The 14,914-nt window shown below is 41.7% G+C and overlaps 1 protein-coding gene across 8 annotated transcripts in view; it reads left to right on the top strand.

The window, feature by feature from the left end:
• CSGALNACT1 (chondroitin sulfate N-acetylgalactosaminyltransferase 1) overlaps nt 1-14,914 on the top strand; it is a 457,921-nt gene that overhangs the window by 77,193 nt on the left and 365,814 nt on the right. Inside the window, exon 3 of one of the 8 annotated variants that reach the window (XM_066574138.1) lies at nt 13,995-14,084. The exons of the other annotated variants lie outside the window; for them this stretch is intronic. The gene's annotated coding sequence lies outside the window, so the exon portion shown is untranslated. The remainder of the gene's footprint in view (nt 1-13,994; nt 14,085-14,914) is intronic. 8 annotated transcript variants of the gene reach the window in all.

The following is a 14,914-nucleotide window of genomic DNA, read 5'->3' on the forward strand; positions in this document are numbered from 1 at the left end:
ACGAATGTTAAATTCCTGTCAGATGTCTAGCGGGTCCATCAGCGGTTGTAAAAATACTTTCAGTATGATGATTAATCTTAAAGCACCATTAATTCCCAGTGCTCTGTACATATAAAAATGGGTTTAAATACATCATATGTAATAAAAGTGACAGGAACAATAAACATGAACAAAATGAATTACAAACTGGCAGAGAGGAAGGGAGGGCTCGGCCCGCAAGGGTTTACAATGGAAGGGTGAAGGACCCGGTAGGTGGAGGTAGAAGATTGTCGTTTTAGTGGTGGCAGCAGGGCTAATGGGTTGTTTTTTTGTTTTTTTTTTTACGCTTTCTGGTTTAATGCTTGTATAATGGGAATCTGTAACTTTCTAATACAACTTGCGTTTCAATTCCTCAAGTGTGTGTGTGTGTGTGTGTGTATGTGTATATATATATATATATATATATATATATATATATATATATATATATATATTTATTGTCAATAAATGGAAAAATTGTATCCATTCTCAGTAATGATCTGTAGGCTAAACAGCCTGGGCTCCAAACTAAGGCGCTTTACTTACAATGTAGCAAACTATCCAGATAGGAGTTTTAAGTTGTTGAAGTAACTATCTCCAAGAGGATTCCCGACATTAGTGTTCATTGTGCATTTAGAGTCTGTCAGGCATTCATTCAGGGATCCTGTCGCTCGACTGCTAGAATTACTTGGCTTTCAATTATATTCTTCTGTCAGGATGACAGAAATATTGAAGGAACGCAGCTGGACACCATTATAAGGCATTGAAGTCCATCAGATACTACTTGCAGTCATTACACAATGGGTCCAATAAAACATTAAAACACAGCGGTGCAGAGGTTCACTTAAGCTCAGAATCCAAGATGGTAACTATTCCCTGTGCTGCCCCCTCTGCCAAGCAGTGGCGGCATCCTGCGAAGAAAGTGGAGAGCTGATTGTTCTGTGTCTGGACCTCACGGGCCACATAAGAGACATGTAGGGCCAAATTTGGTTCATAGCCTTGCGTTTTACACTTGCTCTAGAGCAATGCTTCAAAGGTAGCATATTTCCTCAATGGGGCACCACACAAATCTAGTCTAGTAACACAGAAAATAATATTGTTGGGGGGGGGGGGGGATCTATTTGCCTTCACTTACGGGAAATGGATCATCTTTACTCTGTAAATGTTTTTGCACAAACTTGCTAAATATAAATATTTGCCTGCCACATTCTCAATAGGGAGATTCTTAATTGATAGGTCAGTGAAACAGAAGTACATTATTAAGAATATCTGAATCTTGCTTCACCTCACAAAACTTAGCAGTGCCAGTAATACTTAATAGTCCAGGGTTTCCGCCTGGAAAAGTACGGTTTCATCACACAACTTAAAGGGGTAAACAGATGACACAACAAGGTGCATTCAGAGGTCCGCTCACACGCCACAGCACTGTGTTTTCGATGGCTCTTTCCTTGTCTTTAACTTAGTGCAAAAAAAGATTAGATGACATCGGAGACTGAGATGTAGTTGAGGGTATAGAATATGAATTGCTTAAACAGGCTCATAGGACCCCTTCTGTCCCCTGAAGACACCCGGTCCTTTGTTTCTACAAAAAAATAAACATGTGGAAAATGACACTTTAAAGGGGACCTGTCAAACTAAGTTATGGTGCTGTTGGGGAATGTGACAGGGAGCCAGATGAGGTGTGGGGGGTGTGGTGTTTTTTTGGGGTTTTTTTCCTAGTCCCCCGATCCAGTGGTGTCCTTCCCCTGAAAGTCGTTGCGTGTCACTACTCCCGTGCTGGTATTTTCTTATACAAGTCTAGTGGAGAGCACGACAGGATTTTTAAAAGTCAGATTTTCATGCTAAATGTCCCCCCTTCAGAGGAAGGGGATAACACTGACTTGTTGGAGCAGGTGAGAATATAAAATAGCTTACCTGACTCCCTTTCACATCCCCTAATAGTACCTTACCTTCATTTATGGTGTTGTGAGGATATGAGAAGTTCCCTTTAAAGGGCTTTTTCAGGACACAATAAAAGAGAAAAACTGAATATTTGTCTAGCCTGGTGGCTTCCCAGCCAGATGCCCACCACACAGGACCCTGAAGTGGCAGGCGACTACAAGCTGTATACTATGCATGTCACCGCTCAGCCACTTACAGGCATCGGTAAAAGAATCACCGCTAAAGCCTGAGTGTAGATAAGCCCTTCCTCTGCTTCTTCTAGCTTCCGTGTAGTGGGCATTGGAACTGCGGAGCTGGCTGGAGAGCCGCCTGGATAGTAGAAAAGACTGGAGTTGGGAAAACAAACTAATGAGCAATCCTAAAACATTTTATTGGATATTTGAGCCGTATTTTTTTTTTACAAGCTATCCAAGATCTTAGATATGTTGGACATAAACCATTGTATAAGTTTTCCAGCATTGGAAGAAAATAAATATTCTGTAGTATTGATGGGTACATAACTGTAGGTACTTCTTTATCCAGTCTACCAAACTCGCATACACCGTGGGAGATGGTGATCTAGAGAAGTTATTGGGGGGGAAGGCGAGGACAAGAATTGTAAGGAGACTCTGAAATTTTCCCATGCTTATGCTGTAGTACTTGGGGGAAGAACGTGACATTCTCATGAAATTGTTTTATGCCGCGAGGAACGGTACAAATATTAACATCTTAGTGATTCTCTTTGCACTTAAAAAGGGAAACTAATCTAACGCTACTTGACAGTTTGAAAATATGACTAAGCTAAATACAGCACCGAGGCGGGAAAACTAATGTGGGGTGTAATTTTGTGTTATTTCACATTCAGCAGAGGTTCTGATCGGCACAAGAAAGATGGTAGAAATAAAAACTGTGATTATTTTTTCAGATAAATCTAAGTGGTAAATTTAAGCCAGCGTGTAGTGATTTAACAGATGTGGTGTGTTAATATATACATCTTTATTCTATTTATTTATTTATTTTGTAATTGCCTATCTGTCTGTCAGCTGGAACATGCTGCCCAAACTGCAGGCGTGATAAAGAACAGGAGTAGCGGAGCACACCCGATTTTATATAGTTTTATGGGAAAAGATCCAGTAGAACTTGTATTTTATTCCCTTAGATCTCTGAACACCTAAACGTACAGATAATAATTTGAAATCCTCTCCAATTCCCCCATTAGCTGAAGTAAACTCAGTAAATGTTTGCTCATGTGGGCGTATGTTTATGCGAGGAAAATACTGGCAGGCAAGTTTATAATTACTGAAGAAAAGACGTGGTCTTCTGCTGGCATGAGTAAACAAGTAGTGTCCTGTAAGGCAAACAATCACGCCCTCCCCTCAAGTTGTTCAGTCTTTCCAAGACTGAAAAACTGCCATATAAAAGCTATCTACTAGGGATGAGCGAATATACTCTCTAAGGCACTACTCACTTGAGTAATGTGCCTTAGCTGAGTATCTCCCTGCTTGTCCCTAAAGATTCGGGGGCCGCCGCAGCTGACAGGTGAGTTGCGGCGGGGAGCTGCAGGGGAGAGCGGGCGGGAGAGAGGGAGAGAGATCTCCCCTCCGTTCCTCCCTGCTCTCCCCCGCAGCTCCCTGCCCCGCGGCAGCACCCGAATCTTTCGGGACGAGCGGGGAGATACTCGGCTAAGGCACATTACTCGAGCGAGTAGTGCCTTAGCGAGTATACTCGTTCATCCCTACTAACTACCTAACGACTATTTTTATGCAGACTGAAACTCGGCGACAAGTGAACGAATGGTGCACGAAGTTTGCGCGTTTACACGTAACAATTATCACTCACTTTCGCTCATTTGAACAAATTTTGAGCAATAATCCTTGCATGTGAAAGGGCTTTAAGTGTATTAGAATTCAGGCTAAGAGCTCTTTCTCACAAGCGCATATATGGCAAACGGGTTTTTACGTATTCACGGCCGCTATGTATAAGCGCCTAAATGGGCGTTTTTCCACGCTCACGGCCAGCGTTTTCTCAACTATTCACATGACCGCGAGCGCACTTTTTAGCAGAAAATACACCGCACCCCGGGAAACCCCCTCTCTGCCAAAATCCTCTGTATGCCTTGCAGTGCCTACATAAAGGCACCTGTATGCTTTTTGCAGCGTTGGACGCTGCAAACATACCTCCACCACCCCCCTTCTTTTTCCCTGCTGCCAAAGGAGTCTATAGGACCCGCCAGCGTATATTGGCCAAAAGATAGTTCCAGAACTATCTTTTTGGCCACCGTGTATACACCAGACATATTTCAGCCATTTATGTTCCATTTTCCATGGTGCTGACGTAATTATGCTGATATATTTATGCACCGTATAATTGCCCATGTGAATGAATGCATTGGGAACTAATGCTTCACATGGGTAGTGTAGATACGCCTGGGCATAAAGATGCGCTTGTGTGAAAGAGCCCTAAGGTTGGACTCGCATGAACAGGTCAGATTCCGGCTGTGAGCCCAGCGGCTGCCCTGTATTGTGGATGATGGAGGCTATTGGGTGGTCATTTGCAGTACAGGGTTTTTCTTTGTTTGTATTTTCTATTTGCTTAGTAAATGTTAATTATGTATGGGCTTTGGGTCAGATGACTCCATAGCCTTTAATGGAAACCGTCCATGTGGATTCCGCGGCATGGTAGAGCAAGCTGGGTTTTTTTTGTTTGTTTTTTTATTTTTTGCCTTCTGCTTGCAGAAAACTCAATTCGTATCCATGAGTGTGAAGGAAGAATTGAAAATGCATACCTTTCAATGCCTGCATTTTACAGCAGAGCGTCCTATGGAGCCTCCTTTTTTATCACCTAGCACGAACTTGTGATTTCAAGCAATTTTTAAAATTAGTAAGCCCTATTAACTTTCTCACTATAAAATTGCATGAGAAAATCGCGGGTAGCAGCGATGCTACACTTTTCCCAAGAAAAAAAGCATCACTGATGCTATAAAATCGTGTGTACATAGCAGTGATATCACTGTTGCCCGTGTGAAAGAGGCCTTAGGCCGATATCTCAGCTTTGCACACACAACTTTGTAGCAACAATGATTTTTTCTTTTTTGTGAACTTGAATTGCTGCTATCTGTGATTTTTATCACAAGAAAGTTAATAGGAGTTTCTAATGTTAAAAATGTATCGCATAGCATGAAGATTGCAAGTTCATGCTATACGATTAAACAAGGAGCCTCCATGGGAAAACGCGGGCTTCAAAAAATGGCATATCACAAAAAGTTAGGATACCACGATATTTTTTTTTCTAGCAACATAGCATCAGTGAAAGCATCACTAATATGAAGGAAACCATTGGAAACCATGGGCATCACTTCAAAATCGTGCAATTTTTGTAGCCTGTGTGAAAGCAGCCTTATAGTTTAAGCTGCTTTTACATGATAGACTATTAGGCGCACTGGCTTTCACTCTTGTGTTTTCACACAGGTGTGATAGTCATTGTCATTCAGAGAGATGATACCAACTAAAAGCCTAAACAGCAAAGCTTATGCTTTTGGCCTAGAGGATTATGAATAAAGGCCCATTTACACGCAAAGATAATCATTCAAAAGATCACCTTCACTTGCATGTAAATGAGCCTCTGAGAACTGTATGCAGAGAACTTCTTTGTTCTGCCAAGGGCTTTCTGCTGACTACAATATATTCGCCACTACCATGGAGAATGTAGTACCATGGACAGTAAACACAGCATGCAGTCTGCGGTATCTCCTGTCCAGTTGAATGATTGATTGATTTTATGCTCATCTAAAAATCATCGTTCAGCTGAAGAGTGAAAGATGGGAGCATTTACACACAACTATCGCTCAAACGATGGCTTTTGAGGGAATTTTCAGCAATAATTGTTGCTTGTAAATGGGCCTTAAGACACCAATCAAGGTGGTTTTGGCCTGCTTCACTGGACCTCATTCCTTAAGTTCATTATACCTATATTATTTACATTTTAATATATACTAATCTATCACTAGAAGAAACTTCTATTTCAAAGTTTTAAAATTGAAGATTTATTAGCAAGAAATGTTGAAATATTGACCAAAATGTGAAAGGAAGGAAATGTCTATTGCTATTGTTTCAGATGGATAGATAGGTTTTTCTATCTAAGGAGAGAATGTTCTCCTATAATGTTGTACTGAAAATGTTTTAATATTCAAGGGGCCCTGATGGGATCTATATTGGAGAACCAAAAACTACAGCAATATGTGTGAAACTGGCTTTATTGCAGAGTGACAACTTGAAGATTTAAGATTTTTGCTATATGGCAAATTTGTCTCTAGTCTCTTGTCAAACTTTGACGCAGTCTACTACGCCAACAGACATACTCTTAATATATGACCTATGAGTAAAGTGTCGGCTGCATTCAGGTGTTCCAAACTTATTTTCAAAGTCCATGGCAAAAACATTGTGTTAGTAGTTCAGAATAGACCATGGAAAACCAGATTATTAAACAACCGATCATCCGTCACTGGCGCTCCCATCTCTAACTTCACATCTCACGTCAGATAGACCTATGCTTACATTTATGCGTTTGGCATGACAGCATGTTTTTGGTGGCTTTTGATAATTTCGAGAAACCGATCCATGTATTTAGCCATTGCAATTCAGTTTGATAGATTTACACACTGGCACGTCAAAGAAGGAATACCCGTGTGCCAGCCGTGATGTCATATAAAACCCAGGAATGGGTGCATTGAGGCAGTGTTTACAGTCTTGAGTGAATGCTGTAATTGGCTTCATTTGCCGTTTGTTTTAGTGTCCGTATCTGAGAAACATTCTTTACGCTCCTCTCTGGATTCTCTGCTTAAGGATAAGCTTGAAAATGTACTACGTTGTATTTCATTGTTTTTAATGGCTATAAGAGTGATTTGGACACGTGGCAGAATGTTCCAAAGGAAAATCCACATGCACATTTCTCTACACTGCTGCAGATCTCGCCATCTTTAAATCTGGGGCAATTGCAGATTGTGGCCACATGATACATTATTAGGGCTCATTCACATGACCATAGCAATTTTTGGTTGGCTGTTTCACGGCCACAGCGAGATCGAAAATTGCGTGCACAAATCTGCCATTTGTGCGACTGTTCAGATGTCCGGGTCCGGTGCATATATGCTGAGCCCAGATTGCCGTCAGGCGGGGGGGGGAGACGGTTTAGCTCCTAAACTGCCTCCCCCTTTCCGCCCCCTCACTGGCTCTCGAAAAGGTAAGGGGGTGCGGCAGGAGCTAGTGTGCAGAGCTCCCACCCCCACACCGCCACTTGTCGGCTGCCAGCAATGAGAGGGGGCGGGAGCTTAGCAACTAGCTCCTGCCCCACCCACTCCTATTACAATCCGCCAGCAAGGCGAAGGGAAGAGGATGGGAGTTTAGCAGACACACTGCTAAACTCCCTTCCACCTCCCTTCTCTGGCAGCTCTCATGGAGTCTATGGGAGCCGCCGCTGTATTCCGGTCAGGAAGATAATTTAACTACCTGCAGGTGCCTAAGGATTCCCTATTGTTTTTCTGCAGTTTTTAAAACTCCATTTATTGTGGACATGAGGCCTTAATGGGGGGAGGTGAAGTGGAAGTGGAACTTTGATTTATACTCAGGCCTCTCACACAGGCATTTGCAAAAATGCAGCGTTTTTCAACTCTGCATTTACTGCAGTTTCAGCGGTGTTGACATATGTTGTGTCAGTGTTTTCAGCCAAGGAAGCTGAATGCCATAACTGTGCGAGGGAGGCCTTGTACTCACTTAGCAGGTGTCGTCCGAGTCCCTCCCGCTGTTCTACAGCGTCCCTGCAGGCTTCTGAGCACTTGTCTTTGCCGAGAGAGCACCTCTTGATGGTAACTGGGTTTGAAGACCCTGCCTCCAGCAAGAGATTGCCCTCATTAGCTGATCAGAGCCAGCGCTTGATGCACCAATCACAGCAATTCATGACTGATTGCTTCATTGAGCACTGGTTCTGATAGGTTCATTGCTCCAATTGGCTAAGCCAGCTCAATCTCTTGAAATGGGAGGGACCCAGATGGCACCTGCTAGGTGATTATAAGGCCTCCCTCACACAGTTCTGGCATTCAGCTTCCTATTTGTTTTTTTCACATAGTGTAGTTTTTGGGGCAGGGCTTATATTTGAAGCCTCCCCCACCACCCTGAAAATCAGGGTAAAAACTTGCATTTAACATTGCCAAGTTGTGCTGTATTTTCAGCAGTGCTAAAACCACTGCCCATTCATTTAAATGGGCCACTTACAGATGAAAACTACCAAAAATAGAACAAAAAATGCTGTGTGTAAAGCCACCCTAATGCCTACAAAACCTTCACTGCAAAGATCACATTTTATTCCAAAGTTTCCAAAGCTAGGAAAACCTGCTATGTTGAAAATCGACTTTTCCTAAATTTAAAGAGGCTGTTGGCTAATCTTAGCCCTATGAGCTATGCGTATGTGCTGAAACTAGGTGACCCGCTGATTCCAGGGATGTAAGTGTTATATTTCCACTGTCGGCACTGAAAACCGCCGCTGCAATGCATTGAGCGGTGCTGCCAAGTAGTCCGCCCATTATAAAATTAGAACAGGTGGACTACTTGGCGCTCAGCACTCACACTGGCGGGAGTTAAGTATTACACTTACATCCTTGGACTCAGCGGGTCACCTACTTTCAGCCCATAAGCTTAGTTTATAGGACTAAATGTAGGTGACCGATTCCCTTTGTCCCTTTTGGAAATCGCCTCTTTAGTTCAACGAGAGAATAGCCCATTAATGGCATCCAATGGAATCTTGTTTTTCACATGCATACAGCTAAAGTCTTTGGGTGCAATACTATACCTTTTGAAAACTCAAAGGTTCATGACACCTGAAGTCCTACAAGGGATGTGCTTTGTTTCAAATCCATGCGTGGTATGAATATAACTATTAATTCTGGAGGTGGTGCAACAGTTTGAGCATCGTTTGTTACAGATCATATTGGTACTTGGCCCAATTGAGATTTTTATTAGAAACATCAAGACTCCTTCTTACTGATCTGTAAGAAAAATTACTCTTGGCTCTTTTAAGTACATAATAGCTTGTTTAGGTGAATGTAGGAACGACTATCGTGACTTTTGTATTTTATAGTATGTGGCTGACTGGTACTCTTTTGACGTAGGAGAGCTTTTTCATAATGAATGATAGTATTGCCTTGTGTACTTTTATTCTACAGCAGCTCCTACGCCACTTTCCACCCTTAGTGACATAACAAGTTGTATGTTTATCCAGATGCTGTTGTAGAGGGAGGACTAATCTAGAAAGCTTATGTTCCCTGCAGGAGTTGCCAAGAACAGCAGCTGCTTGTAGGCTTATGTGATGTACCCAAGCTGCCGCCTTCTCCTCCTCGGCAGCTGGATGTGTGCGCCTGTAAGCTCTCGCTCCTCCGCTGTGGCGTCTACTCATCAGGTTACTATTCTGTGTAAGAGATAACGCTACATTCGTTTATGGGAATTAAGCTGCACTTTGTGACCTCACATATAATCTAAGTGTGTGAGAAAGTCCATGTTGACAACTATTTGTAAGAGTTGTTTCCCAGACTCTTCTTTTTATGATTGCTTCTCAAATATCATAGAACATATTTGGCAATACTCTTAAAATGAAATGGAGAACAGTGGTAAAACAAAGCAGTAAGAGGAGATAACATAAAGTCTCGTCCTTCATGGAATAGTCTGGTTTTTCAGCTGTCCCTGGCAAACTGTCTTGGTACCTCATCCATATACAAGATACTCATCGCTTACACTAATGCTCGCATCGAAAGGTCTTTAGAACCCTCCCAGATATCTTACAGACTGAATAGGAGTGTGAACAATATGTTAAGATACCACTTACATGTCTTGTGTATGTGCGGCTGTCAACAGGGCATGAAGCTAGAAATTGCTCACCTGTCAGTCGCTTGGTTTGTAGCAGAACTAAAATCCAAGTGACTGCCGGGCCGTCTAAACAGGAGCCACTCTAAACCACAGTCGCTCAAAGATAGTGGGCTGCTTCACCTCCATTCATTTAAACAATATCGCTCCTATAGAAAGCACCGGAGTGATGGGCATTAGCCTCTGGGATGGCGACTGGGCACTTGTGTGTCCAACAAGAGTCCCGTGTAAGAGTACCCAAAAGGCCTATTTACACACAATGATTATCACTCAAAATTTGTTCAAACGAATGGTGCACTATCCGTTCATTTGTCATTTATTACTGAGTTTCAGCCTACATAAAAATGGCCATTAGTTTGTTTGCTTTTCCCTTTGTTTAAATAGCATTTGTTCAGTCTCTAAAAGACTGAACAACTTGAGAGGGGTGATTGTTTGCCTTGCAGAACACAGTAGCTTCTTGCTTACTCATGCTCACAGAAGACAATGGCTTATCTTCACACTAATTAAAAGCCTGCTGGCCAGAGATTCCTCGTATAAACACACGCCCACCTGAGCAAAATATACAGTGTTTATTTTAGCTACTGAGGCAAATGGAGAAGATTTTACAGGATTATCTGTACATCTATGCAAAAAAGTTGTTCATTCAGTTTTTTTGTTCATTTAAACGATCATTGTTATGTGTAAATGGGGCTTTACTGTGTAAAAATTAAGGCTGCCATAAAAGCTGATAAGAATGGGTTCTTCCTGCATGTTATTGGAGTGGGGAATGTCCAGTCTGATCAGGAAAACCTCAAACGGTGAGTCATCAAGATATTAAAAAAAACCCGGTCATGGTTAAGAAGAGGTTATTTACCAAAGGTAAACTTGGAGGAAAATATCTTTGAAGAGAGTATATGGTAACTATAACCTCATTGAGTAGACTCAAGTTCAAGGAATTAGAAGATATTGTAACATTTTTGTCTATAGAAGACTTGGCTTTCTTGTCAATTTCTCCTTAGGACAGACCTGCACTTCTAAGGGTTAGAATTGTCTGTCTGTCTTTGGTTAACTGCCTTTTTCTTGCCATTTTGATAGCAATTGGTTCTGTCCTGAAGAGCAAAACTGTCCAAATCTTGCCCTAGAGGTTGTTGTAATGCAGACTGTGCCAACACTGGTTATATAGAATCAGAGGGTTTGAAAGTAATCTCCAAAATTGAGACACCTGTAGGATTAGTTTCACTCCAGTGTCAAACTATAATTTTCTTTCTGTGCTGCAGAGCAGCTGTCCTTGATGTGTTCCCTGAAAAAGCCCTTTGGTTAAAAACATAAATTCTGACTATTGTTGCGTTTCAGGTTAAAATCTCATAATTAGTTTTTTAACTTTTAAACCTTTAAACAATCTCACATTTTTTGCTGGGCTTTAACAGTGTTAATATAAAAATAACTGGAAAAATTGAGGTGTTCTAAAGGTCTTGACCGGTAACGTAGATGTGATAACTGTAACAGTAATTTTACAACCTTATACAGTTTTATACATTAACTTTTATATATAATTTATTGTGACTAACTTGAAAATGCGACTTGAAGGGTAGGTAAAATTTCTTACAAGGGCTTGAGCATCCCCATTTCACATGTAATGTTATAATTTCTGGAATAATTTTGGGCTGTATTCATACTTCTGTTCCTTTCTGTGAGGTTTCCTTTTTTACAGTCCTATTAGCACAGCATGCTGTGGTATTCCATCCAGTAAGAAAAGTGGAATCATGATAAACTCCGACTAGGGTTTATTTTTCTTTTTACTAATCTTGCCCTAAAGCCGGCTTTACACGGGTGAGAAAATCGCACTAAATTTGTGTGTTGAGACCCCCATGGGCACTTTCATTTATTTTTTAGTATTCAGTCATGCGATGCAGGAAACAAATCTCGGCATGTCTTCGCTTTGGATGTGCCCTTCCTTCATCCATGGTTTTCAATGGGGCCGTGACTGCATCGCTCCACGCGCTAGGTGCACGCGATGTGAGGTCTCCCATTGAAAACGATACGAGAACACTATCGGCCGCAGCGGAGGCACGCTGCATCCCCCAGTGTGATGTGAAGCTGTTTTCATATGAAAACTCCTCACATCCCTGGGAAATTCGCATGGATGGCGAGCGCGATATGGGGGTGGGAGTCACACCCTCATATCGCACTCACCCGTGTGAAGTTGGCCTTAGTGTTGATTTGTTGCATATCACTGCAGTTTATCTGTGTATCTTCTGTGTGTAAAATCTGCTGTTCTCCAAATCCACAACTACTGTTTTGGATTTTGGCGTTTATTTAAATTTATATGTCCTCAGATTTTGTTTATCAAATCTGCTGCTAAAATTTACATGCTACAAATATAAATTCTGCAGGTTCGGGTTCCTTCGCACAGGCATATTTGTGCGCACAAAATTTACGCACATGATACTGAGAGAATGGCGTTGTAGCTTTCTGCTGCGGAATTAAGGAAGTCTCGTGGATTTGTTGCGGATTTCCTGCACACAGGAAATGCAATTCTGCAATTAAAGATTGCGGGGAAGAAAGGAACATTAGGAAGACTAGCAGGGAGAGAGAGAAGCTAATGTTCCCAAAGAGAACCAACACATCTACAAGAAAATCGTAAGGATCTGACAAACCACGACACGATGGAGGCAAATTGATATGATAGATCATCAACATTATCTCACCCCCCCCCCCCCCCCCCAAGCCCATATTTTCCCCAATCAACTATGCTCCTCCACAATAGTTTCAGGGAAAGAAAAACAAAAAATGATTAGCTATATGAATATATACAATACAAGTGTGCTCCATCTATGTTTTTTTTGTTTTGTTGTAGTTTAATACAAACTGATTTTAGTATCCATATGTTACACATGGTATATACTATGTAAAACAACAAGCGTGATGTCAATATCTTTGTACTATTTTTATTGAAAAATATGCAAAATCAACAAATAAAGAGAAGTTTGAAAAAAAAAAAAAGATTGCGGGGAAAGAACGCATTCCTGTGTGTGTGTGTGTGTGTGTGTGTGTGTGTGTGTGTGTAAATATATATATACATATAATATATATATATATATATATATCTCAACAAAGTCTGCATCTGCACTGCGTCCTGCAGACAACACCATCCCTTAAAAAAAAAAACATACACTACTTATTTTCAAGACAATAAATGTATAAAGATATAACTGAGGGCTGCACATCAGAATATAATACTCGTTAACCATTTCCGAAAAGCTTGATGGATCAGCAGTCGTGACAGCCTGAAAATGAGTGTAAACATGTGAGCGATCCCTCAAGCATCAGTATAGTGGGAATTAGTTTTAATTACATTTTATCAACCACCAAGAATTACTTTCTCTTATGAAATACTAACTCAGGTGAAGCATCAAAACCTCTGTAATCGGTGAGAAAAATTTGCTCTTTATATGTAGTCCTTTAAGACATATGGGGTAGTTAATGCGTATTGTACTGATGGGGGGCAACGCTATAGTTAACATCAATTGTAGCCAACATACCTTAAACTAATGCATGAGGCCTCCTGCACATGAACAGGTTTGAATTGCAGAATCCGCAATCGGCACCCGCATGTACGATTCACGGTCATATGCGCCCATAGGAAAACATGAGCTCCCGCAGCTCAGCGCACGCATGCAAATTTGGATTACAGTTTCCGCAAGCAGAAATAAAATTGCAGCACTCTCCATAGCGCGAGGACTGACCATTGAGCTCTATGGAAGCATCTGATCCGCAATTACACTGCAGATGTGTAGGCGGATACTTCTCAGGTTGCTTGGAGAACTAGCGGGGAAGTGGGGAAGGCAGTGTCTTTTTAGTAAACCACAAGTCTCCATTGCAGCAGCCATGGTCTTCGATATGGGACAATTTATTACTTGCATGCAGGACTTCCCAGCCATCTAGGACAGCAATGCTAACGAATATCACAGGAAGAACTTAAAGGAACGGGCCTGGGAAGAGGTGTCAGCGCTGACCTACGGAGAAGAGTCTAATGTAAGTATTGCCTTCCCCTTCTTTTTTTCAATAGTATATCTGTGCATGCGGGTGGGTTTGCAGTAATGTGTTGTCTGGTTTTGCAGCATTGAAATTCTAATATCTTTTTATTTTTGTTTCTTCACTCTGTTGCAGTGGATGAAATCAAGCACAAGTGGCGGAGCACAAGAGACCAACTCCGCAAGGAATATACCGCTACACCCAGAAGTGGTGACGGAGGGAAACGTAAGCGCCAATACATCTACTACCAGCAGCTTCTCTACCTGGCACTGACAATGGAAATGCATCCAGAAGTACAATGTAACTTAAAAAAAATGACCACTGAGTAGCGCTGACCTGCAGACATACAAACCTCACACTACATGTGGTCAGTTCACGTTTGAATTTATTTGCTTTGGCTTATGTATGCCCATGGGTGTATAGGTAAAATGGTGTGGGGCTCCCATGCCGTTTTACACATGCGGAGGATTGTCCCTCTGCTGGCAGAGACCGCATATTGGCCGGGTATGCACTGCAAATGTTCGGAAATATGAAGTCCAGCACATGCGCAGTGTCTTTTCCGCTGTATGGAAATGCTGTCTACACACCCTGGCGTGCATGGAGAAATTATATGTTGTGAAAACGCTTGTGGACATTAACCATAAGGATATTTGCACATATGTCTTGTTCCACAAAAGATAAGTTGCTCTGCCTTCTCCAACACTGTTCCGCCATTATGTTGCCGTATTGCTGTTGAGCTCTTTGACATGCATTGAAGGACACAACATGTTTGTTGCATACTGAAGTACAGAACTACATTACTTTCTAGATGCCCAGAATAGCAAACTTAGTCGTTCAGGGTGGTGGTGTTTTAGTGATATACCACAAAACGTCATACTGAGTATATAGCTTGGCGCTTCCTCGCTATGGAGTCATACATGTAGTGTTAAAAGCATTACGGTTACCAAAAATGTCTTATTTTGAATAGCAGTGGATTTGTGTATAGTCACTGCCGAGTCCCCAATAAACCTATGGCTCACCTAGTGTCTCACCCCACTTACTTTTGTCTGGTATGT

Source organism: Eleutherodactylus coqui, chromosome 7, assembly GCF_035609145.1.
Source record: "Eleutherodactylus coqui strain aEleCoq1 chromosome 7, aEleCoq1.hap1, whole genome shotgun sequence".
Classification (NCBI taxonomy): Eukaryota; Metazoa; Chordata; class Amphibia; order Anura; family Eleutherodactylidae; genus Eleutherodactylus; species Eleutherodactylus coqui.